At 37.3% G+C, this 23,844-nt stretch overlaps 1 pseudogene; it reads right to left on the bottom strand.

Annotated features, from left to right (window-relative positions):
* Positions 1–285: 285 nt before the first annotated feature.
* The window catches only part of LOC128518703 (uncharacterized), a 39,478-nt pseudogene continuing 15,919 nt past the window's right edge, over positions 286–23,844 (bottom strand).

Raw genomic sequence — 23,844 nt, 5'->3', positions numbered from 1 at the left:
GATAAAATCAAAACTGTGTCTTTCTTTATTTCAGGCTGCAAAGCAACAACATGTGAATATTTTAAAGGGGGTCATTATTTTCTATACCCACCGTATATACAAGGTCTGACAATCAAGAATCCAAATTTCTATAGACATTACAGAAAACATCTTCTGATGCACAACCTTGGACACATCATCAGTGTTGTTTCCTGGACTCCCGGGGTGTTTCGGGTCTTGCAACAGACACCCTCCTTGCGACCCGACCGAGGCTGATCAGACCCCGGCCTGTGTCCAAGTGGCATGCTACCGGCCCCACCGTTCTCCCCTCTTCAACCAGAGCCATTTGGATGCTGCCTCCACGTTGCTACTTATGGCTCTTCTTCGGTTGACGCCTGTTATGCCCAGTGTACCATAGGCCTTGCTCAGGGTGTGGCTGGCAAATCCCCGACTGCCTATTTCCACTGGCATACACCTGGTCCTCCACCCATTCATCCAACACTGCTCCACTAGCTCCTGATATTTTTCTCTCTTCTTCTTCCGAGCCTCCTCCATCCTCTCCTCCCAGGGCACTGTTAGCTCCAGCAAGATTAACTGTCTTGTGTCCTCAGAGACCAAAATGATGTCAGGTCTCAATGTAGACTGGGTGATGTGTTGTGAAATCTTCAGTTGCCTCTCTAGGTCAACTGACATCACCCAGTCTTGGGCTGTGAAGAGCAACCCAGCAGAGCAGCTCTTTGATGTTTCCTCTGGCCTTTGTCCTTCCTTGATGAAGTGAATGGCCTTGGCTGTGGCTTGGCGGTATCGGCTGTCCTTGATCTTCTTGCTGATTACCTCAGCAATTGATTTAAGGACCTGATCGTGTCTCCACCGATACCGGCCCTCGCCTAATGCCTTGGAGCAGTTACTCAAGATGTGTTCTAATGTCCCTGGCTTGGAACACAGCGGGCATGCCGGTGTCTCTACTCTTCCCCGTGTGTACAGGTTAGATGGGCTGGGAAGAATGTCATAGACCCCCTGGATCAAAAACCTGATTCTCTGGGGGTTCCATGTCCAGATATCCTTCCAGGTGACATTCCGCTCCATCGCCTGCTCTCACTTCATCCAGGCACCTTGCTGCCGCATGGCCACTGCTCTGCTGGTTCTCTTCTCCTCAACTGAAGCACGCACCTCCTCCTGCACCAACCTCTGCCTCTCCCTCCCCCTGGCCAAGTCGTACCTGGTTGCTGTTAAACTCCCAAGTCTGGCTCTGCCTTGCGCTACTGTCCCAAGGATGACCTTGTGTTTCAGCCAAGTTTCAGCTTGTTGGACTGCCTCTGCTGCCCTCCACTTCCTCCCTGTCCTAACGACAATCCCTGCCCCGGACACTTTCGCATCTCTGGATCTAGAATACTGCAGGTGTTCCTGTGCCCGTGCCACAATGAACTTCCTTCCTGACTAAGCCAATAGGGGGAGTGAGATCTAGCCACAACACAGCCAGGTCCCCCCTGCCTTCTCTTGCCTCCCTGATGAGCTGAGTTACCACGCTTGTGTGTTCCAGGCAACCTGGGACCCCCGGTATACCTCCCTTCTGCACAGACGTGTCGATGTATCTATTGCTCAGCAGGAAGTAGGAGAGTCTCTTGGCCACAATACTAAAAAATTAAGGTAAAGTTTTCTCACATTAAAATTCAAAATGCAAACCAGTAGAAAGGATCTGTAGCTTGATTATTAGCTTAAAAAACTAAAAACGACAAGACGATGTTGTGTATAGAAAGGAAAGGGCAAATATAACATTGTTATTTTAATATATTTGTACGTGTTGTTCTAAAGTTTTTCATAAAAAGCTAACTCCAAAAGACTCAAAGCTTAAAGTGAGACAGATAAAGCAGTGGGTTTAAAGATTACTCCTTAGCAGCAGGTGATGTCTCTTTATCACAGCTCAAGTCAAGTACATTTTTATTTCTAATGAAATAGGAGAGCACTGTTCTGCTCCTGCTAAGGTTTCACACATTAGGGAGAGCCTCCTAAGGTCAGGTACGTGCCTCCCACGGCACCTCCTGAAAAAACAGCTTAATTTCTGCAAGGACCAACAACACACATGGTGAAGAATGACCCAGGTTTTTTTGTTGTTGTTGTTGTTGTGTGTGTGTGCGTGTGTGTGTATGTGTGTGATGTTGTTTTCTTGAAACACTGCATTATAATGTAATTACATAATAGAACAGCTTTCTTTTCTAAACACAGAGTGTCTATTATTCCTAACCATTAATAAACAGAAATCCTGTAAGAATAGGAATATATTGGGGAGTTCCTTCACAAATATTTAAGCAGTTAAGATTTGGGACAACATTAACAAGTTGAAGCAATTTGAAGCATAGGTACAATTCATGAGTTAGTGGCTTTTATTATACCAGCTCACATGTCCATATCATAAACTAGAATCTTAGATGCTGTGAATTTCTTACCATATTTTAAATTTTAATTAGGCTTAAAAGTGCAAGCCAAGAAAACGCTGATAATTATGGGATGTTAAATAATGCGGAAGCAGCCAAGTATATATGAAGAATTTTAAGTATTTCCAGTATTAACTTATAGATTCTACCCTGCAAGCACAAGATTATCCTGGGAGGGATGAGAAGAATTATACATTTGATGTTTCAAGCATTGTTGGAATAATATTTGGAGATAAATCTACTTAAAAGAAATGGAAAATTCATCAAATCATCAAAATAATATACTTCTAAAAACTGATAGGGTTTGTAATAGACCTGTTCTACATGGTGATATGTAGGGTTTCTCAGTCAAAACATCTGATTCATCCATCCATCTAGGAACCTTTAAGGTCTAACTAGGATCTGTGGAGGCCATTGTTGAACATAGTATTTATCCACATTTTGTATGACAGTGATAGGACGTCTGGTTAACATTCATACACATATTCACACACTGTGGTCAATTTGGGAATGCCCCTTAGCCTAGTCTGCCTGTCTTTGGGCTGTGGGTGGAAATTGGAGAACCTGGAGGAAACCCATCCAGCACAGGAAGAACATGCAAATACACACAGACCAGAGGTGGGAATCAAATCCAGGACATGGACCATGATCATAATATGCAGGATATATAAAAAAAAAAAAAAAGAAAAGAAAAAGTGTACCAATAAACACGAGAAAAATAGCTGGACAGTGTAAGTTTAGTTTGAAAATGCCACGAAGCTTGGATATAATCACACCTCACTCTCCTCGGTTTTGACAAGCATTTAATAAGATCCATGTTCTCACCTGTCTGGCTAGCCCAGCATATAAACAGACATTTGAGCTGAAAATTTTCAATATCTTGAATATGTCATCAGCATTTGCAAAATGAATAATAAATTACAGTGATGCACCAATCATTCATCGGTACCAAATGATATTGCCTTAGTAACTGGCATTGGCCTATCAAGAAATAGGATGACATTTACCGATGCCAGTGGCCAACCTTTATCTGTTGAGTCCCATCAATCTTTTGCTGGCTGCATTTACCAGCAATCTACAGTACCAAGATGTACGTACATTCAATTGTTGGGCTATACTGTAAAATCTTCTGAAACCAAGACCATGTATGTATATGTGGTTTGTCAAAAAAAATGTTGACTGTGCTTAGAGAATAGAAGCGATATACAATTTGTTAAATATATTCCAATGACATTTCAAGTGGAGGTACTACAAGAAAAAAAAATAGGTTAGGCTAGGTACTGTAAGTACTGAGAAAATATTCTCATTGAGTAGTTATCTGTATAGGAAGATTTTTTATTAATTTTTTGCATACAGTTGAATTAAAGGCTTAAAATGTTTAAACAGTTCAGGTATACTGATTATTACATTTATTTTACATTTTTATCAAAATTATTGTTATTAGCTAAGGTGGCATGGTGGCTTAGTGGTTAGCATTGTCGAATTGCACCTCCAGGGTCCGGGTTTGGAGTCTTGCTCTGGATCTATTTTGTGGATTTCCTCCAGGTGCTCCAGTTTGCTCCCACAGTCCAAAGATATGCAGATTAGGCTGATTGACATTTCTAAATTGCCCATAGTGTGTGATTGATAAGTATGTGTGTGTTTGCCCTGCAATGGATTGACACCCCATCGAAGGTTTACCCTGCCTCATACCCTATCTCCTGGGGGATAGGCCTGGAGGCCCCTGCGACTCTCTATACAGTTAATTATAATAAATTATTATTTATTATTATTATTTTATAATTAAAGTTAAATTCCTAATCAATTGTTAATAAACATGTTTTCATAGTATATATTTTCCTACATGAAACTGTGGTAAGGCGAGGAACACCATTTTTCTTACAAAAAAATTAAAATGTTCCATAGGTGGATTGAGAGCTTATTATTAGGGGAAAGCCATTGCCTATGAATTACATCATTTTCATATTCATTAAAAGATTCATTGAGCCATCTTGCCCTGTGGATTGAGGCATTGTTTTTTTCTCAAAGAGACCAGTCCCATCAGGATCGAAATGTTTCGTCATAAGATACTGTTCCCTTTTTTTTTTTTTTTTTACTTCTTTGAAATATTAAAGTTCCCATGGAAAGAGGTGAGAGATTATGACAGGGGCAATGGCAGCATTTTCTCTGAGCTGACAATGATACTAGAAACATGACAGTAGGTTGTCTAATTAGGCCAGTGAAGCATTCAATGAATTCACAGTCATTTTCTTTGGCAGTATCATTTTCCAATTAGAGTTAATCTTCTCTGTGGTTTTATATAGTTCAAAGTCTATATAAAACAATAATGTCCCCATTAAAGGAGGAGATTATGACAGTAATACATTAGCTTTTAATAACGTTCAATTTTTGAAATTTAAAGCAATGTTGCAAAGTGTGTAATAATGAAAACAACTTTAAACAAAATAGTCAATATTTGGTGCTCTGCAAAAGTGAACTGTCATAATGTCTTATATAATATGGGCTATATAAATAAAATCGAATTGAAATTAAGTACACAAACAAGTTCATCTGTAATTTGTTAATTGAAAACCAAAAATGTTTAAACATACACAGATCAGCAATATCATTAAAACCACTGACTAACATTATGTAGGCCCCCTTTGAGCCATCAAAACAGCTCTCATCCATCAAGGCATGAACTCCCAGAATATTGCAATGTCCCTGCCAGCTTGCCTTCTTCACATAATGCATCATGGTGCCATCTCTTCCTTTGGTAAGCGATACCCACACAAATGATTCGTCAGACCATATTACCTTTTTTCACTGTTCCATGGAGGTGCTTTTTGTGGTGGACAGGATCATCATGGGCACTCAGACTAGTCTACAGCTGCAAAACCTCTATACATGCTGTAGTAAACTGCAGTGCATTGTGCATTTTAACACCTTTCTAAAACAGTTATCTTTAACTTTTTCAATTTGTGCTATAGTAGATCTTCCTGGGGATTGGACCAGATGTGCTAGCCTTTGCTCTTCACATACAGTACATCAGTGAACCCTAGACAACCCTTGACCCTGTCACTGTTTAACTTGCTGTCCTTCTTTGGACCAATTTTGGTAGGTGCTAAATCCTGCAAACAGAGAACATCCCACAAGACCTGCTGTTTTGTAATTGTTTTGACCCAGTTGTCTAACCAGCACTATTTGGCCCATGTTAAATTCACTGACATAATTATGCTTGCCTGTTTTTTCTGCTTCCAACAAATCAACTTTGAGAACTGACTGATTTCATTTATAAAAGGAAAAAGCTTAAATAAATAATAAACCTAATAAACTGGTTGTGTAATCCGTGGCAGCAACAACCGAAATCAAACGTTTGCAGAACTGTTTTAATTCAGACACACTGCAACAACACATACGTTTTCACAACACTGTATTATTATTATTATTATTATTATTATTATTATTATTATTAATAATAATATTAATAATAATAATAATATATTTATACAATATATATACTATAATCATTAATATTTAATTTAATTATAATATGTATAATAATTGTTATATTCATATTTCTTTTTTTATATTATAATTATATTACTTCTCAGCTTGTACATATTTAAAGTGAGCCATATAACCTCAGAAGGTAACTGAAAATGGTGAATAAAAAAAGTAAAACCTACTTACTTCATAAAAATAAATGTTACAATTTACTTCATATTTTGATGACAGTGTAAATGAAAAAGCTTTCTAATATACAAATAACATTTCCTTAATATATTGATGAAGTAATTTACCTGATACTGGGAAATTGACATTACAGCAGTAAAATTTACTTAAAATCGCTTTTGCTAATTATTTCTCAAGTAAATACTTACAGTAAGTTACTTTATTCCAGTGGGAGACAGTCCATGCATCTTAAATCTACCTAAGATAAACTCTGTAAAGGAATCTGCTGAAGGGAAGCTTTTTAACCTGTCGTCATTTGCACTATGAAGTCAAAACATATTGAAGGGCAAATTCTAACAAAGCAAGACAGCACTTGGTATTCATGCGCACTAGGCGAGGACGGTAAAGGCATGCCTAATCACAGACCGTGATGATGCATTCTAGATCAGAATGATATCAGGATGAGTGTGGAGTTAAGTGGATGGGTGGTTAAAAAAAAAAAAAAAGCAACAGTACCAATTTGGAAGAATTCTTCATTCAATCAGGCACTGTTCTCCTGGTCTTAGACCAGTCATGATGTGTAATATGGGTTCGCATACATATCAAAAGAGACTCAATTTGGACACATGATTTACATATGTCTTAAATGTAAAAATATTATGCAAAATTTAAGTGGGTCTTCAGTAAAGGTGTAAAAACACAATATATAAGAAAATTACGTTTTTTGCTTTCTTTTACCATTTTTGTATTAACCTAAGGTTTAAGATTTTTTTGTCTCTTATTGTGATGTCATATAAGGAGTTACCCTCCTCTGGCTTGCTGCTCAGCTTCGCCTGGCCCTGCTCAATTGTCTAACAGTGTGTTTCCATGGAAAGTGAAACATAAGTTGTGAAGGTATGACAAATGCATTATCTGATATTTATTCATTTTGTATATGAGGCTACTTCAGCTGGAGCATAAAAAGACAATTTTAAGGGACCTCTGAGACATGTGTTAACAAATATGGAACCTTTAAATGAGAACTACTATATCTTAAGCTTGTCACATTTCTCCTGATTAAACAACATTACACAGGGGAGTGCTGTTATGCTTGAATATCAGCATGGCTGTGATATGGTCATAGGCACAAGGGTAGATCACAACCTTGAGTGTTGTTTATCATTTATTATTAACAGTTTTTCACTGGTTTGTTTATTTAACCAATTATTGTTTGCCCCATGACTGCCAGAACTAATCGCAACTAACAGAGCTGATGACCAACAGTTAATTGACAGGGATTGCCAATTAGTGTAATTAACAGAGGTGAAAGTAGTCATAAATTCTTACTAGTACTATGTAGCCAAAAGGTGAGGAGAATAACCCATAGAGGTGATGGACAGTGCTGAGAAACTTACAAGATTTGCTTTATATTTACACTTATTATGCATTACAATCTCAGCAAACATCTGAGGTTTTGAGGTGGAACCTCAAATTGTGTTAAATGGAAAGCTAATGTGCTATGTAGAGTATAAGGTACAGGGTAAGTTATGTTAGGGTGCACTTGTTCCTGATCAGGGGTTAGAAATAGGTTCAGGATTTAGCCTTGTGTTAGAAGCTAGTTAGCTTTCTCGTCTGTTAGCCATGAACAGAACAACACTCAGGGTTCAATGGCTATTTGCACAAGTGAGTCAAAAGGTTATACATTCCAGTCCTGTTACTGTCTATTATCACCACATGTGGAATGGCTCTCGTCCAATCAGAACTAATTGTTGTATAAAATGTATAAATACACTGCTGGCATCCGAGGCATTCCCTTACATGTGAGATTAACGAGAACAGACAGGTAAGAGATCCTGGATAAAATTTAAATGAAAGCATGATGGTGTTGTAGTTAACGAAATCTGCAGAACGCATGCAATCAAAGGCAGCTGTCAGTGCTTCTTAAATGAGCCCAAACGTGAACGGTTTTAATACAGAGTCATTAGTGTTAACAGTAAATTTTAAGTGATTTATGGTGGATTTTATTATTCGGTATTATTCTGTAGCGGCATCAACAGATTTGTTTTACTAATGCTGCGGGTGCTTTTTTTTTTAAATCACTCAAAGTGTTTACATTATTAATCAAGAATGCTGTCACCCACTCAAAAACGCATTCAATGATTAAAATTTAAAGAACCTAAAAATGAAGTTTAGAGTATGCGAATTTGTTTTGGCCACTTACTGTAAATGGCAGTTAAGTTTGCAGCCATAGGCATTTTTTTTTTTACACAAGTGTTTTGTTTTGCATGTGGTCACTGTCTGTCAATCCATCAAAGGCAAACATTATATTTCCCAGTCACACCATTAAGCCAATATTCATTAAGCCAATACTTATAGATTTAAAGTCCATATGCTGTGAATCTACTCTGGAACTGTCTACTAAACTGTCTACTACTGTCTGAGTATGGCATTCAGGGTCATCAAAAACTCTGTTTGCTATCGATGATGTTACAGTATGTTTTGCAGTACTCATAGATTCTTAAAGGACATGAATTGTCAAATTTTACCAACATGCTATGAGAGGTAGGAAGCGAGTGCATAAACGTGGTTTTAACTTCATTAGAGTAAATCCAACATCACTAACAAACAACAACATAGATATTCATTTAAAAAAAATATAAAGTGTAAACAGTCAATAAAGAAAACCAGGGAGTAGCCTGCAGTTGAAAACTAAGGCAGCATTACATTACAAGTGTACTTCAATTCAATTGTTTAAAATGACATTTTATTTATATAGCACTTTTAATAATAGTCATTGTCTCAAAGTATCTCCATAAAATAACAAGAAAAGTTATGGGAGTATGTATGAGTGAGAAAAAAAGTGTTTAGATAATAATGAGCAAGCCAAGGGTGTCAGCGACAGTGGCAAGGAAAAACTCCCTGAGATGGCAATAGGAAGAAACCTTGAGAGGAACCAGACTCAACAGGGAACCCATCCTCATCTGGGTGATAACAGATAGCAGGAATTATATAACGACATCATGTGTGTTAGGCTGCTGGAAGTTCAGCAGGTTCAGAGGACAGGTTGCTCCCTACTCTGCATTGTGTCCAAAAAATTTTGGGTATGGGAGCTTCCCTTGACAAAATTCCACTATTTGGGACTGACATCACTTCTTCAGTGCATTACGCTACCATCGAAACATAAGCACCCCAGTACCTGTTGCTGCTACAGTACTGTGGAAATGTATACAACGAAAAGCTTATGACTTATGAACATGTTACGTTCTTGGGGCACTTTTATCTGTCGAATTCACTCATAAGTCCATCCAAGTGAGTCTTATCCATCTTTGACACAAATATACAATGTAAAGCATGAAAAATCTCTGTGATGCAGCAGGGTCAGAGCTTGTTTAAAGGGAGTCCGGAAAGACGTCAGGGTGGCCACAGTGCTACATGGTGTTTACTGCGTGAACAGACGCCATTTTGTCCCAGAGCTGTTTTCCACTGTATTGGACTGTGAACTCTGTCTCATTGAGAATTTTCTGAAATTAGGATTATTCACCATTAGGACAGCTTTACAAGACAGACATTTTCTATCATCATGCTTCCGGACTGATTTAATGAAACCGGTAAGGCCGACTCATTTCCTCCACACCCACACAAGCACACACACACATACAATATGTGTATGGTATTATTGGGTATTTTATACATTTATATTCACACACTGAAAATATTGTATATAATTGTAATAATAATTTGGTTTACTGCAGTGTCTATTTTTTAGACACTGCACCGAGGCAGCTCATTAAATTCTCTATAAATACTTGTTTAGTGTGGGAAACTGCGTCTAGCATTGTTTGTTAGGATTTACTATCATCTATGTGGGCACTTTGTTTTGTATTTTGGTTCGTTTTATATTGTATTTCTTGATTTTGATTGCACCATAGCCTAGAAGCATGTCCCAAGGCACCAGTTGTGTTAGTCTTTTGTGTTTAAGTGTGTGTGGAGCTGATTTAGTCTTGTGCAGTCTTGTGTGTATAACCAGGTTTTGTACTGTACCAGGTTTTGTACTGTTTGTGTCTCTAGGGTTGCTGTAGTCCCTTGTATGTTTAGCTTCCTCGATGCTTAGGCCACTGTATGTTTAGTTTCCTATATGTTTAGGACATGGCTACACCTACCAGATAGCTAAACATACTATGTGTATGTTTGGCCAAAGACATGTTTAGCTGATTGTCATGTTTAGCCGATTGCCATCTCTTTAGCCCTAGTCCCGTCTCTTGTCCCCCGCCTCCCCGTGTCTCTAGTCTTGTCTTGTCCCTCGTTTCAGCTCCATGCATAGCTTGTATGCAATGTCCTGTGTATTATGTCATTAAGCCTGTGTTTTAGCGTTTATGTTTTTCGTAACAGGTATTATAGCCTGTGTTTTGTTGTCAAGCCAGTGTTTCGCCATAGGGCTTCTGTCCAATGTGTCTCGCCATAGTGCCTGGGACTGGTCCAACGCCACTTAAGATCAGTAGAATGTGTTCGTTTTGGATCTGTATGTGTCATGTTTTGTTTTATTGTCTTATTAAAAGACTCTTGTGTTTAACACTCCCCTCTGTGCCTATGCCTGCCTTCTAAGCCCACGGCAAACAGCAGCCATACCACCCAATCATGACAGATTTGTTCGCATCCACGAATATTCATATTAAATGTTCGTAAGTTGAGGATTTACTGTAAATGTGTGTAACTTGTAATTACATTTTTTGATTAATTCACAAAATATTTACATTTTTTTATACAGATTACTAGCCTATATAATACTAAGGATTTCTTGATAAGATAAAAAATTTGAATGATTGTAAAGATAATTTAAAGATTTCATCCTCGATAATGAAGATGGAGTAAATATATAAATCTCTTTTCAAGCTCCATTTTCTTTTTATGATCCAGGGATGCTCAATGACTGATGGGAAATGTTTAATTTCCGTTCTGGCGAAGTGAAGTCTCATTGTTTGCTTGTTCCCTACACCATTCACAGTTCCCTTTGAACTAAGCAGTTTAGCTTTCTGTGGGTTTGAATCACAATTAACATGGCTGAATACCCTGTGCATTATCCTTTGGGTGATTGAAATGCACCAAAAGACTTAAAGATACAAACAGCAGGGTATACTGTACATAGACAAACACAAGACAAACAGCCGAATTGTGCAACAAGCCAAAAAACAGGACGGAGCAGAGACAAGACTATTAAAAGAAAAGAAAAAAAAAAAAAAACAGAAAATAAGAGCACATGAAGTTCGTTGCCATGGCAACCACTAAGCAAAGGCAAAAACCATGACGGTGTCAGTGCAAAAAAACTTGGTTTTTGGATTCTATTATACTTGGAATAAAGTTTAATTCTTTACAGCATACTGTAGAATCTGTAGGTACAAAAATATATTGAACATCAAGCAGATTTTAAAAGCTTTAAAATAATTAGCTTTGGCCTTAAAACATATTGCTTTACAAAACAACCCTTTATAATGTTTGTGTGTCTGTGTCCTTCCAATCAATTTTGAGCATTCAAGGCTGCCGAGCCTTTTTTTTTTTCACTTTCAAGAAACCATCATGAGGCTATGTTCAGGTTCTGCTAAAATGTAAAAGAAAAAAAAGAAAGGAACACACTGGAGCTAAATCTGTATGTGATACAATAAAACATTCTTCAGATTAAAAAAAAAAACATGCTGTGTGATGCACCAGGGAGAAAAAATCATCTCAACTGATTTTAAAGAACCCCACAGACATCCTCCAACAATGTAATCAGTCATCATGGCGAAACACCTGCAATTTCTTAGGTTGTTCAAAGCAAGTGTAATTAGCGACAGGATTCATATGGCACACGGACGGCAGCCTGAAACCTGCAGATTTAAAGCAAAGCTGCCCAGCAGCTCATTGACTCTTGTCTTCTTCTCAGCCAGACCTGTCCATCAGACCAGCTCCAAGACAGAGAGAGAACATTTTAAATTACACAACACTCACAGCAGAGCCTCCAATCACTATGTGTTGAGACGATCCATGTTGGAGGAGAAAATGCATTCATTTTCATATGTGAAGAGAAAATTACACAAATTCCTGGTGTTTTTAAATAAAGCCTCATGATGATCAATTAATCAGGCCTTTTAAAATGACCTGTTGATTATTTCAAAGCACGTACTATCCCCATGATCAATGCAGAATAATGCAACACACATTTTTCCCTTTTTCAGAGCAATGGAAACAGAAATATTGAATAATAATAAATATAGATGAAAGTCAGTGATTAATAATGAGGATTTATTCAGCATGTAGACTTTATTAGGAGTGCTCGTCACAGGTACTGTATGAGAACTGACAGAGTAGTTTTTTTTTCTATCTAGCGATTATATTATTATAAAGAGAAATAAATGTATAAATGTAGATCTAAAGTGCTAGTGGAGTCTCAGTGGTTACAGCTCAAGGTTACCGAGCAGAAGGTTGGGGCTTTAAGCCATAGCACAGATGAGTTGCCATGCACGCCCTTAAGCAAGGCTCTTAACCCTTACTGCCGTGTGATGGCTGACCTCAGCTTCCTACTGAGCAGGAATACGAGAAGCATTGAACTTTTCTGTTCTTTAATGTATGTCTAACAAATAACTATATTTTTATTTCATTCTTTTAAATACATACATTATAAATGCTATACTACCTTTGATTTCTATAGATTTACATATTCATATTCCAGTTTTAGGTTAACAAATTTTTTTATGCCTATCTGTGTTTTGGCTTAGTCTAGCTAACAAAGTCCACAAGTTAGAAAATATAAAAAAAAAAAAAAAAACACAAGTAAATTAAGCACAGAGTTGTGTGTTACAAAGTCAATTAACTTCTTAAGCCAGACTTAGTCCAATTTTGGTTCTGCAATTAAGTCTAATCTTAAGTCCCACTCTGTTACCATGACAACATATGCTTTTGGACAGAATTGCTTGATGTGTGGGTAGTTTTAAAGCTTTGCTTAGCTTGATGGATTTCCTAAGCATTGAGCTTTCCTTTTCTTGTCAAGGAGAAACAATACTCCAAACCAAAAAATGTCTGCCTGTATAATTGTGTATTCATATACAGTAAGTCCCCTAAATTCACATGAGTTACATTAATCATACAGTAAGTCTTATTTGTTTGTAAATCCAACAAATATTGTCTGGGTACAAGTATACTAAAGCAATTGGCTATACAGTAGTACACAGTTTAACAAACTAACAAGCTCCATGATCTTGTTCTTTAGAAGAATGAACAAGATCTGATAGCAAGGTCTGATAGCTTTTCACTCTGCTCCATTCTTTAAATTATTTTCATAATTTCACTATTACTTTTGTCTCCATTATTGGTTGTTGCTTTTTAACAGTACCAACTTCATCACCGCAGCTTTTACACTTGCCTACCGGACAGTCTGGGATGCACAGTGCATGTATGCATGTGACGATGTATATCAGACATGAGCGTTAACTTCCACAGTTGATCATGTTCGTTACTTGAATGTTTGTATGTAGCGAACTTACTGTATATATTATACTGTATATCTTTCAGTGTGTGTGTGTGTGTGTGTTGGCGGATACATATACATACACTGATCAGCCATAACACAGTTGTAAATAAGAAACCTCTTAATCTTAATGGGTCATGTGCATCAGAGCATGTTTGTAGTGGATCTCTTCAGGGTTGGGCTCCCTTGGATCAGACCTCTTTGTCTGGCACATCCCATGGGTGCTCGATTAAATCGGGTTCTGGGGAGTTTAGAGTTCCTTGGGAACTTTGCCTGCATGGCCCCAGGTATAGTGGGCTGTGGTGCACTGGGTGTTCTGGTGTCTTTCTATTATGACCAGCATTTAATTTTATGTGTAATTTATAGCCATTTCAGCAGGGTCAAATTATTGGGTTGCATCAAACAAAGAAACAAATAATGACCAGGCTATCCTATCATATTTGGAGTTTTTCTATACTGATGAAGGGCCATATTCCATGACCCAAATTGTGAAAGAGTGGTTCTGGGAGCATGAGGAATCATTTTCACACATAAACATATACAGAGTCATCTAATTAACCATGAAGAGATTAGGCAAAAGTCACAAGAGAATACAAGAATACAAGTCATATTTACCAATTATTTTTTTGCAATGCAAACACACTTCTAAAATGTATTTAAACACTAAACAAAATATTATCATAATAAATGAATATCAGTCTTTCCTTGAGAACAAGTGTATATTGAGAATGTATGTTATTGACAATTTGAATGGTCTTTATTGATTTACTTGCGTCAATTTATACGCAGCATGTTTATGTATGTTCTGGATTGACCGACCATCAATCAAGTGACGCAGTCTGAAATAAGCCATGCTTTTATTAGCTCGTTGGTGGAATAACCCTCAGACAACTGGGTCAGGTAGACAGATGTGAAGAGATATTAACATCACTGTCAGGCAAGTCAGGAACCGCAATAGTGACAGATCATCAACCACAGTTTGATAAAATCTTCCACATGACAAATGTAAATGCATGTCACAGCATTATAATTAAAACAATTAAAAGACACACACACACACACACACACACCAAATGAACCCACTCTTATGTGCCAAAACATGAAATATAATGTGTCTATATAATAAAATATATTATGTTTAATTTTAGGTATTTATATAAAATATAGGTAAATAAGCTCAGCTGTTCTGTAACAGGTCTTGCAAGAACAGTATTGTCAAGTGAATTTGCCAAACCCATTAAGCACCATGATGAAACTGGCTCTTATGAGAACCTTCCCAGGACAGCAAGGCCAAAACTAACCTCTGCTGCAGAGGAGAAGTTCATTTACAGTCACCAGCCTCAGAAATCACCAATTAACAAGCAGAACCTCAGATAAGAGGCGTTGTGAAGAATTTACAGAGTGTAAATAGCAGATAAATCTCAATATCAAGTGTTCAATGAATTATTGAACACACAATGGATTATTGCATATCGTGGACACCTTTAGTATTCAGGAAATAATGTAAAAAAAAAAATCTGCAACTTAGAAAAAAAAAATAGACTAAATGATATCAGTGGTTTAAAGGCTTGCAATTAGAATAGATTTTTATTGTAATTTACTTCAAATTAGAATGTCAAAACCATTTAAAAACTGAAAACAAGAAGGAAAATAAGGCTCATAATGAGTATAAACAAGGAAAAAACGTTAACACATCAACACAGTCCAATCTCAGTTATAATTTAATATATCCATCCTTGTCACTCCCAAAAAGAACCTCAGCATCTTACGCTCTGCTACCTCCAACTCTGCCTCCTGTCTTTTCCTTAGCGCCACTGTCTCTAAGCCGTAGAGCATTGCTGGTCTCACCACTGTCCTGTACACCTTTCCTTTCATTCTCGCTGATACTCTTTTATCGCACAACACACCTGACACTTTTCTCCACTCGTTCCAACCTGCCTGTACCCGCCTCTTCACCTCCTTTCCACACTCTCCGTTGCTCTGGACCGTTGACCCTAAGTACTTAAAATCCTGCACCTTCTTTACCTCTGCTCCCTGTAACCTCACCGATCCTCCTGGGCCCCTTTCATTTACACACATGTATTCCGACTTGCTGTGGCTAACCTTCTTTCCTCTGCTTTTCAGAGAATACCTCCACCTCTCCAAATTTTCCGCCGTCTGTTCCCTGCTCTCGCTACAAAGCACAATGTCATCTGCAAACATCATAGTCCATGGAGACTCCTGTCTTACCTCATCTGTCATTCTGTCCATCACCAGAGCAAACAAAAAGGGGCTCAGAGCTAATCCTTGATGCAGACCCACCTCCACCTTAAACTCTTCTGTCACACCTACAGCACATGTCACCACTGTCTTAGCGCTCTCATACATGTCCTGCACCACTCCAACATACTTCTCTGCCACTCCAGACTCTCGGCACCCTGTCGTTCTTTATATATATATATATAAAAGACTATATATATACTGTATAATATATATATATATATATATATTATACAGTCAAGTTCTTTTACACAAAACTTGCTCATCCATGTCTTTATGGAACTTGCTTTGTGCACTGGTCATGTGGAACCATGCTCCCTACTTCATGGGTACAGTGTGGGGACAGTCCCTTCATGTTTCAACATGACTGCACACTTGGGCAGCAAAAAGCAAGGTCCATGAAGACATGGATGAGCGAGTTTGGTGAGAATTAAGGGAAAATCTAGTTTTAAAACACCAGCCAATAGAAAATGGACAAAAAGCTGGTAATGTGTTTTTCTTGTTTGTACACGCCACTGAAGACTCACTTTAATGTATAAGAATAAATAAAAAGTAAATTCTGCATAATACGTCATCTTTAAGGGATGGTTGGACAAGTCGAGCCATGCCTGAGACTCGGAAGAATCACTCTAAGTGTTATATGTACATCTAATGTGGGCTGCTGCAGGAAGCCAGTCAAGGAAAGACTCCAGTTCCAGAGGACCGATAGCACAGCAGTGAGTTTCAGTAGTAGTCTAAGGAGAGAAAGATTCTTTTGATATTGCACAGAAAAAGAAAAACTGCATGCATCAGGAATATGAACAACCCATTAAAAAAAGATTAAATAATGATTTGTTTAGACGGTGCAAATTAATGTTACTATTTTGTTAAATCAATAAGAACTACCGTTTCACAGGCAAGATTTAGTTTTTCTATTGACTGTGATGATTAAGGCTAAATGCGTATCTTAAACGGGAAAAGGTTAAATGACAAAAAAGCCTAAAATCTAAATGAGCTTTACAAAGCACAACAATTAGATAAAACCTGAAAAACAAAAACCTCATTAAACTTCAAGTATTCACTACTTAGCTGTATTTAATGTTACAATAAATTGCATTTTGTATTGATTTCTAGTATGGATTAAGCTGTTAGTGTCAGACAGAAGATAGCAGACTTTATTACAACAGGTAAATAAGCCCAGAATGTTAACCTTAAATTAAGCCTTTAGTCGTGAGTCTAGTTTTTTTTTTTATTTTTTTTACTTTTTTTCCCCCTAAGAAATAAAGGTGCAGTTTCAGATGGTTCTATTGGCCTGCATCAAGCATAGAACATTAATCAAAGGAGTTTTGGAATTAGGTTAAGACATAAAGTACAGTATATAGTAAAATGGTTAGATATGTACTCTACAGTATATGCCAAAAGGGTTATGGACACCTGACCATCACACCTATATGTGGCTCTTCAGCAAAGTATGTGGTTGTAAATATGAAATAAGATATTATTTTAGTGATAACATTTTTGTAACAAAGTACAGTTGTGGCCTAGATATTATCCTGATGAAAATGTTTCACATTACAGAAAAATCTGGCACAATAAAATGTGCTGGAAAAAGTGCATGATCTATGCATGAGTCAAAGATGAGGAAGAAGTAACAAAGCTGACTCACCATAATATGGATAAATCATCGTACTGACAGTGTGTTTCTGGGTCATGTTCAGCAAATCTGCACCTTGCACACGTCAAACTCGACACCATCTTTCATATTTTTTTCAAAGAAGGCATTTGTAAAAATGAATATATTATCACTAAACACTGACAGGATATGGGATTGACTTGATTTTAAAGTGTTGAAGGCATCACTATAGGGTAGAACCAAGACTGTAAACTCAACTCATATTAAAATATTGTTTATTTTAATTATATTACTGACATGTTATGACAAGGTGCACTATTACCTACTAGACATACTGTATAGTCTATTCTATTATAGCTGTATACAAAACAACTCGCTTCCATAAAAAAATAAGCATCAATACGATGATAAGTGATACCCCTGAGGGGGCCAGGGGTAGCTCAGTGGTTAAGGCATTGGACTACGGTTCGGAAGATCCCAGGTTCAAACCCCACAACCACCAAGTTGCCACTGTTGGGCCCTTGAGCACGGCCCTTAACCCTCAACTGCTCAGATGTGTAATGAGATAAAAATGTAAGTCACTCTGGATAAGAGCGTCTGCTAAATGTAAATGTGATATCTATGAATTCTTACTTAACCTACTTTGTAAACTTTATATTAAAATAAACTTTTAAATAAAAATACACACAACCAAAAAAAAAAAAAAAAAGTTTGGTTTGAAAGCATGCCTCGTTAAAAGCACCATCATCTTTGATATTAATAAGCCACTTTGCTTTCAAGGGCTGCTTATATGCCAGTCAGCACCTTGGGCACCAAAGAGCAAAATATTAATTATTAAATAATTAATTCTTTTTATTTATGAATTATTTAAACAATAAGTACAAGTAGCTTGGTTGCTGCATTATTTATTTTAAATATACCAAAAAAGAAAAAACACGTTATTCTGTTACATGTACTGTGTATTTTAGACCAATCAGCCATAACATTAAAACCAATGAAGCCACCCAGGTCTTGGGTTCCCCTTGTGCCAACAAGGAGGCTCTGGCCCACTGGGGCATGACTCCCCAGACGTTTGTGGGTATGCTGTTTGACATGGCACTGAATCGTTTTGGTGCTGTGAGTTGTGTGGTGGGGCCTCCGTAGATCTGACTTATCTGGCACCTGTCATGTGTGAATGATTGCATTTAGGATCTGGGGAGTCTGGATCCCAGTTCAGAGGCTGTAGGCTCTTAGCCTGCTTGGCCACATGTGTAGCAGTCTATGGAGCACTATGAGTTCTAGTGCCTTTTTATTGTTGATTATCATAATCATCACTCATCATTTATACCACTCTATTATGTATAGAGACTCAGGAGACTCAAGACACGAGGCAAAGTACAGCCTGGACGAGGCCACCTATTGGACGGTCTGGCCTTTGGTTCCAGCAGGCATGTGTAATCTTTGGTTGCTTACGATTTTGTCACCTTTTCTGACATATAGTTGATAATCAATGTCATTCAAGTCACCTTGCAGTGGTGTTAAGGTTATGGCTGATCAGTGTACATGTTTTTAAAGACAACAAAATTAATATTTTTGATGTGAGACTAATAATGATGAGTTGCATGTGAAAACTGTAGTAGTAGTAGTACAGGTATGCATGAAAAAAAATATAACACAATCTTCTTGACAATCAACAATGCTGCAACGTGATTTTTTGTCTAAGGTCCAGAGGACACACAGGTCTATGAGGAGCTGGACTCTTGCCGTAGGACAGACAGGGTCACAGACTTTCATCTAGAGCTATCACCCTTAACTAAATTACAGTCATTAAGGATGTGAGTGTAGCGTAGGCTTTCTCCACACAGTGGGAATTAGAAGAGGATCCTCACTGTGTCTTTGTGACAAAATAGAAATGCAGCCAATTTAAGTCTGGCTTGGGAAGTGTGTGTGTGGGTGTGTTTGTGTGTTTGTGTGTGTGTGTTTATGTGTGTTCAAAATTCAAGAGGCTGTGCAACATATAAAGAACTAAACTAAACAATAAGATTGTTATTTAAACAATAACAGCAAAGGTTTATAATACATACTGTAAAAAAAAGGACAAATTCTGATAGTTTCAAATTACTTTTTGCCAAAACATTGTATTGGTGCTAAAACGTCTCATCTATAGGTGAAAAAGTACATTTTTAGAAATGATCATATAACACAAATTTTTATAATATTTAATGCTTCTTATCTTTCGATCCACGCTTTGCGTTTTTTGTAAATATGCATACACATTTATATTTAAATTCGACAAAAAGAAACACATTTGCTAAATACAATTTCATCCCCTTTTATGTCTGTAGTGTCTGTAACTTTTTTAAATTCAGCCATTTTAGTGATCTTAACTGTCATTTAGAGGAAACTTGGCCAATGAAAATGTTACATTAAAAGACATAAACCTGAAAAAGTATAATATTCTTAACTGCAAAATTGTTGAGATATTGCAACATGAATGTGACATGGTTACGGACACTACAGTTTTTTTCTTTTTTCTTTTTAAGCTTTTACCAAAAAATGAAATGTTATAAGCAACAATTATTACAGGTCACACGCTTCTAGAAGCTTACACCAATTTTATTAACAATATGAAATATGAATAATTTGCATTTTAAATAATTATTATTTGAAGAGAGGCAGTATAATGCTGAAAAGGGCAATTTCTCCAAACAGCTGAAGTTAACTTGAAATTTTAGGGAGGCAATTTTGGTTACTCCCATGTTGCATAAACTTCAGAAGTCGCTTCTTTAGCATACTGTACATTAGTGTATTATTTGTAAACAATTTAATCAGCACAAACACTGTTACAGTATAAACTATTCCCTACCTAAATCACCATTAAATGTGATCAAATCCTTATTTCAATAAGAATAGTTTTCCTAGCTAATAGACATGTTTTTTTAATGGGAAGAATGGTTGTCCTATAAACCCTAATTAATGTACTTTAAAGTATATAATTTAAGTTTAAATTTGTTGGTGAATCCATGTAGAATATGGCGTATACGTTTTGACACGTATAGCATTTTACCAGATGTTTTTGTTTTATGCCTTATAAAACACTAACAGGATTACTCCCACCGTAATTCGCTTTATTATTTTTTTTCTTTTACAAATGTGCTGCGGTGAACAAAATCTTAACATAAAGCATACATTGTTTTTCTCTCCCTCACACTTTAACGATCAAAAGGAATCCAATAAAATGCTTCAAAGTTGATAAAAAGCAGATTCTCAACTCCGATGAGGATACAGCTTAGGCCTATTATTCTTTCCATCCTATATTTCAAACAGAAAGTCCCACTGCTACAAGAAGTGCTTATCGTCGTTGTTTTGTTCCTTTTTTCACATGGTGTACAGTACAAGGACACCTACACCGACAGGATTCATTATCAGCAAAACAACAGCCATTCTCTTGGCTAAGACAAGGCAGGGCTTTTATGATCAGGGCCTTTAAACATAATAGAGATTTTTATAAAGATTTATTTCAGGATATGAGTACATATTAGGATGAAGAACTGCCAGTATGTCTAAGCAAGTGCATGCAATGGATAAGAGTATCACAGCAAACAAAAACTGCTTTTTAATAGTCAAGACGATGCACATGCTTTTCATTTGATTCTATTGCTTTTAAAAAAAAAAAAAAAAAAACGATTCTTTCCCTGGGAACTCAGGATTAATTCATTTGCTGTCAGTTACTTCCTGCTACCTCAGGTGAAAAAGGTTTCTATGGAGTCCTGTTTTAAAAATTGGCTATAAAGGCCACCATAAACTTCACCCCTTATAAATGCTCCCATTTTTCATGTCAGCTTCTTATTACCACTAATGCCCCCTGCTTGAAGGCCCAGAATCATAGAACAACACTACAGCAGGATTTTTTTCAAAATGAAACCCAAAAGTCGTGTTCGAAAATTGGGACACCCTCAAGTAAAAGGTTTCCAGTAGAATGCTGTTGAAACATCTCATAAATGTGTATTTTTGAAAAGAAATATTACTATATTGGTGGTGCAGAGGTTAGCCCTGTGGCCTCGCACCTGCAGGGTCATTGGTTCGAGTCACTCCATTGGTTCTATGTCGGTCTACTGAATAAATTTGCATGTTCTCCCTGTGCTTGTGTCGGGGGAAAAAACACTGTTGGACAATAAACAAACAGGGAGTCAATGGGAAGCAAGAAAGAAGATGTTGTATTTTCTCTGTGGGTGGGTTATTTGTTCAACACAGACATTGGGTCTACATTTACATCACTATTTATAGAAATAATGAACAAAAGGTGCGTGCTACAGTATGTGCTTGCAAATCCTTGTACCATTCCTGGTGCTTGAGATTGGCATACAGCTCACTGCACACAATGTTCTTCTTGTCAAGGCCATGGTGATATCACTCTCAAAGGCATGCATAATGTACATATACTGTACAAGGAACCTTTTAGACTTTATGTGACATTAAATTTGAGCTGAGCCAAAAACACTGTCACTACAGTGAAAAAGGCCCAGCAGTGGCTGTACTCCATTAGGCTGTTACATAAGGCTGGAAAGAGGGTGTTAACCCTTCATCCAGGTCTACCGAGGATGTATAGAGAGCATCCTCACATGTAGCATTACTGTCTAGTTCGGCAACACCTCCCAGAAAGAACAGAAGTCTCTACAAAGAGTCATAAAGGTTACATAGAGGACCATTCCATCTGACTTTGCAACACACAACCTCAGACACCGCTCACCGGACAGTACAGTATAATCACACACAACGCATGTTTCTATAAGAGCCTCTCTCCAGCCACAGTCAGTCTGATGGCAAAAGAAAAAGAGAAGAAAATGGCATGTCTGTCTCACCTCTGTAAGTTTTTATCTCTGTCACATCGAGGCCTGCTGCTATAATCTGTGTTCTACATTATAATACTGTATTCAGATAACTTTACATGTCTCTGGTTTAGAGAAACCTCAATTAATATCCTTCACTTTTACAATTTGAAAAAGTGCAATAGGACCATATCAGGGGATCATGTTTAAAATATACTATAATAGTACGGTACTACATAATGGCGGCACATTGACTTAGTGGTTAGCATTGTCACCTTGCACCTCCAGGGTCCGATTTGATACCCACTTCGTATCTATGTGCATGAAGTTTACTGTACATGTTCTCCAGGTACTTCAGTTTCCTCCGACAGTCCAGAAACATGCAGACTAGGCTAATTGGTGTTTCCAAAAGTTGGCCCTAGTTTGTGAATAAGAATGTGCATGTATGTGTGTGTGCCCTGTGATGGATTGGCACCCCATCCAGGGTATACCCCGCCTCGTGCCCTAAGTCTCCTGGGTTAGGCTCCAGGTTTTCTGCAATTCTGTTTACAGGAAAAATCAGTATAAATGATAAGTAAGAACTAGATCATGTTTAATATAGTAGATTGTATTATAATAATAGATCATAATAAATCTACCATTTATTTCCTACAGTATACAGTGGAGATTTAGGAACAACCTACAACGTCCTAAATTGAAAATGTCCTATTTAAAAGTATCTAAACAGAAGTAAAATAGCAGTTTACATATATTACATATATATTTTAAATATGATACATAAATTTTGAAGCACGTTAGAAAAGGATTAGAAAAGGAACGCTGATCAAAATTGAAGAACGTTTTAGTTACTGGTGTTAATCTGGCACACTTCTTTAACTATCCGACCAACCCCTATTTAACTGGCAGCCTAACTTTGCAAAATGGTGAGCTGTTCTAAAGTGACTAAAACCCTCTGGCAGCAGGTTGTCCAGATGAAGGCCAAAGGGATGACCCTTTCAGCCATATCAAGAAAAGATAGTCAATCAAAATCTGTGATTTCAAGCATATTGCATCTTCATCACATGTCACATGTCACAAACTCATTCAAGTCCCCCAAGAAGACAAATGCAACTGAAAAATGTGGAGAATCTCATAGGACAATTGGTTCAAGATTGAAGCTGGGATAGCAATGAACAGAGTAAGGATCCTTATCCAGTGTCTTCACGTTTAAGATAATTTGGACTGAACAAACCTATCGTTAGCAAAAAGAATCAAAAGGCTGGACTAACATTTTCTGAGGAGCATGTTGTGTGGACAAAGGAGAACTGGTCCAAAGTTCACTTTAGTGATGAAAGCAAGTAACATTTATTTGGTTTATATAGAAAAGGTTGTGAAACTGGGAAAAGACTGAACCTAAAGTGTGTAAAGAAGTCAGTGAAGGATAAAAGGGGAAATGTCATGGTTTGGTGTTTTCAACAGCTACTGTACATGTCAGGGTGAATGCAAATGTTTATTACACCCTTTGTCGACAACATAAAGTTTCAATTGTCAATTGTCATGCATGGCAGTGCCCCCTGTCACACAACAGGATGGGTAAAGCAGTTCCTTGCAGCTGAAAACATTGAAATAATGAAATAACCAGCC

Source organism: Clarias gariepinus, chromosome 3 (assembly GCF_024256425.1).
Source record: "Clarias gariepinus isolate MV-2021 ecotype Netherlands chromosome 3, CGAR_prim_01v2, whole genome shotgun sequence".
Lineage (NCBI taxonomy): Eukaryota > Metazoa > Chordata > Actinopteri > Siluriformes > Clariidae > Clarias > Clarias gariepinus.
Note: the sequence above shows the minus strand (reverse complement) of the source record. Positions and strands in the feature narration are given on the sequence as shown.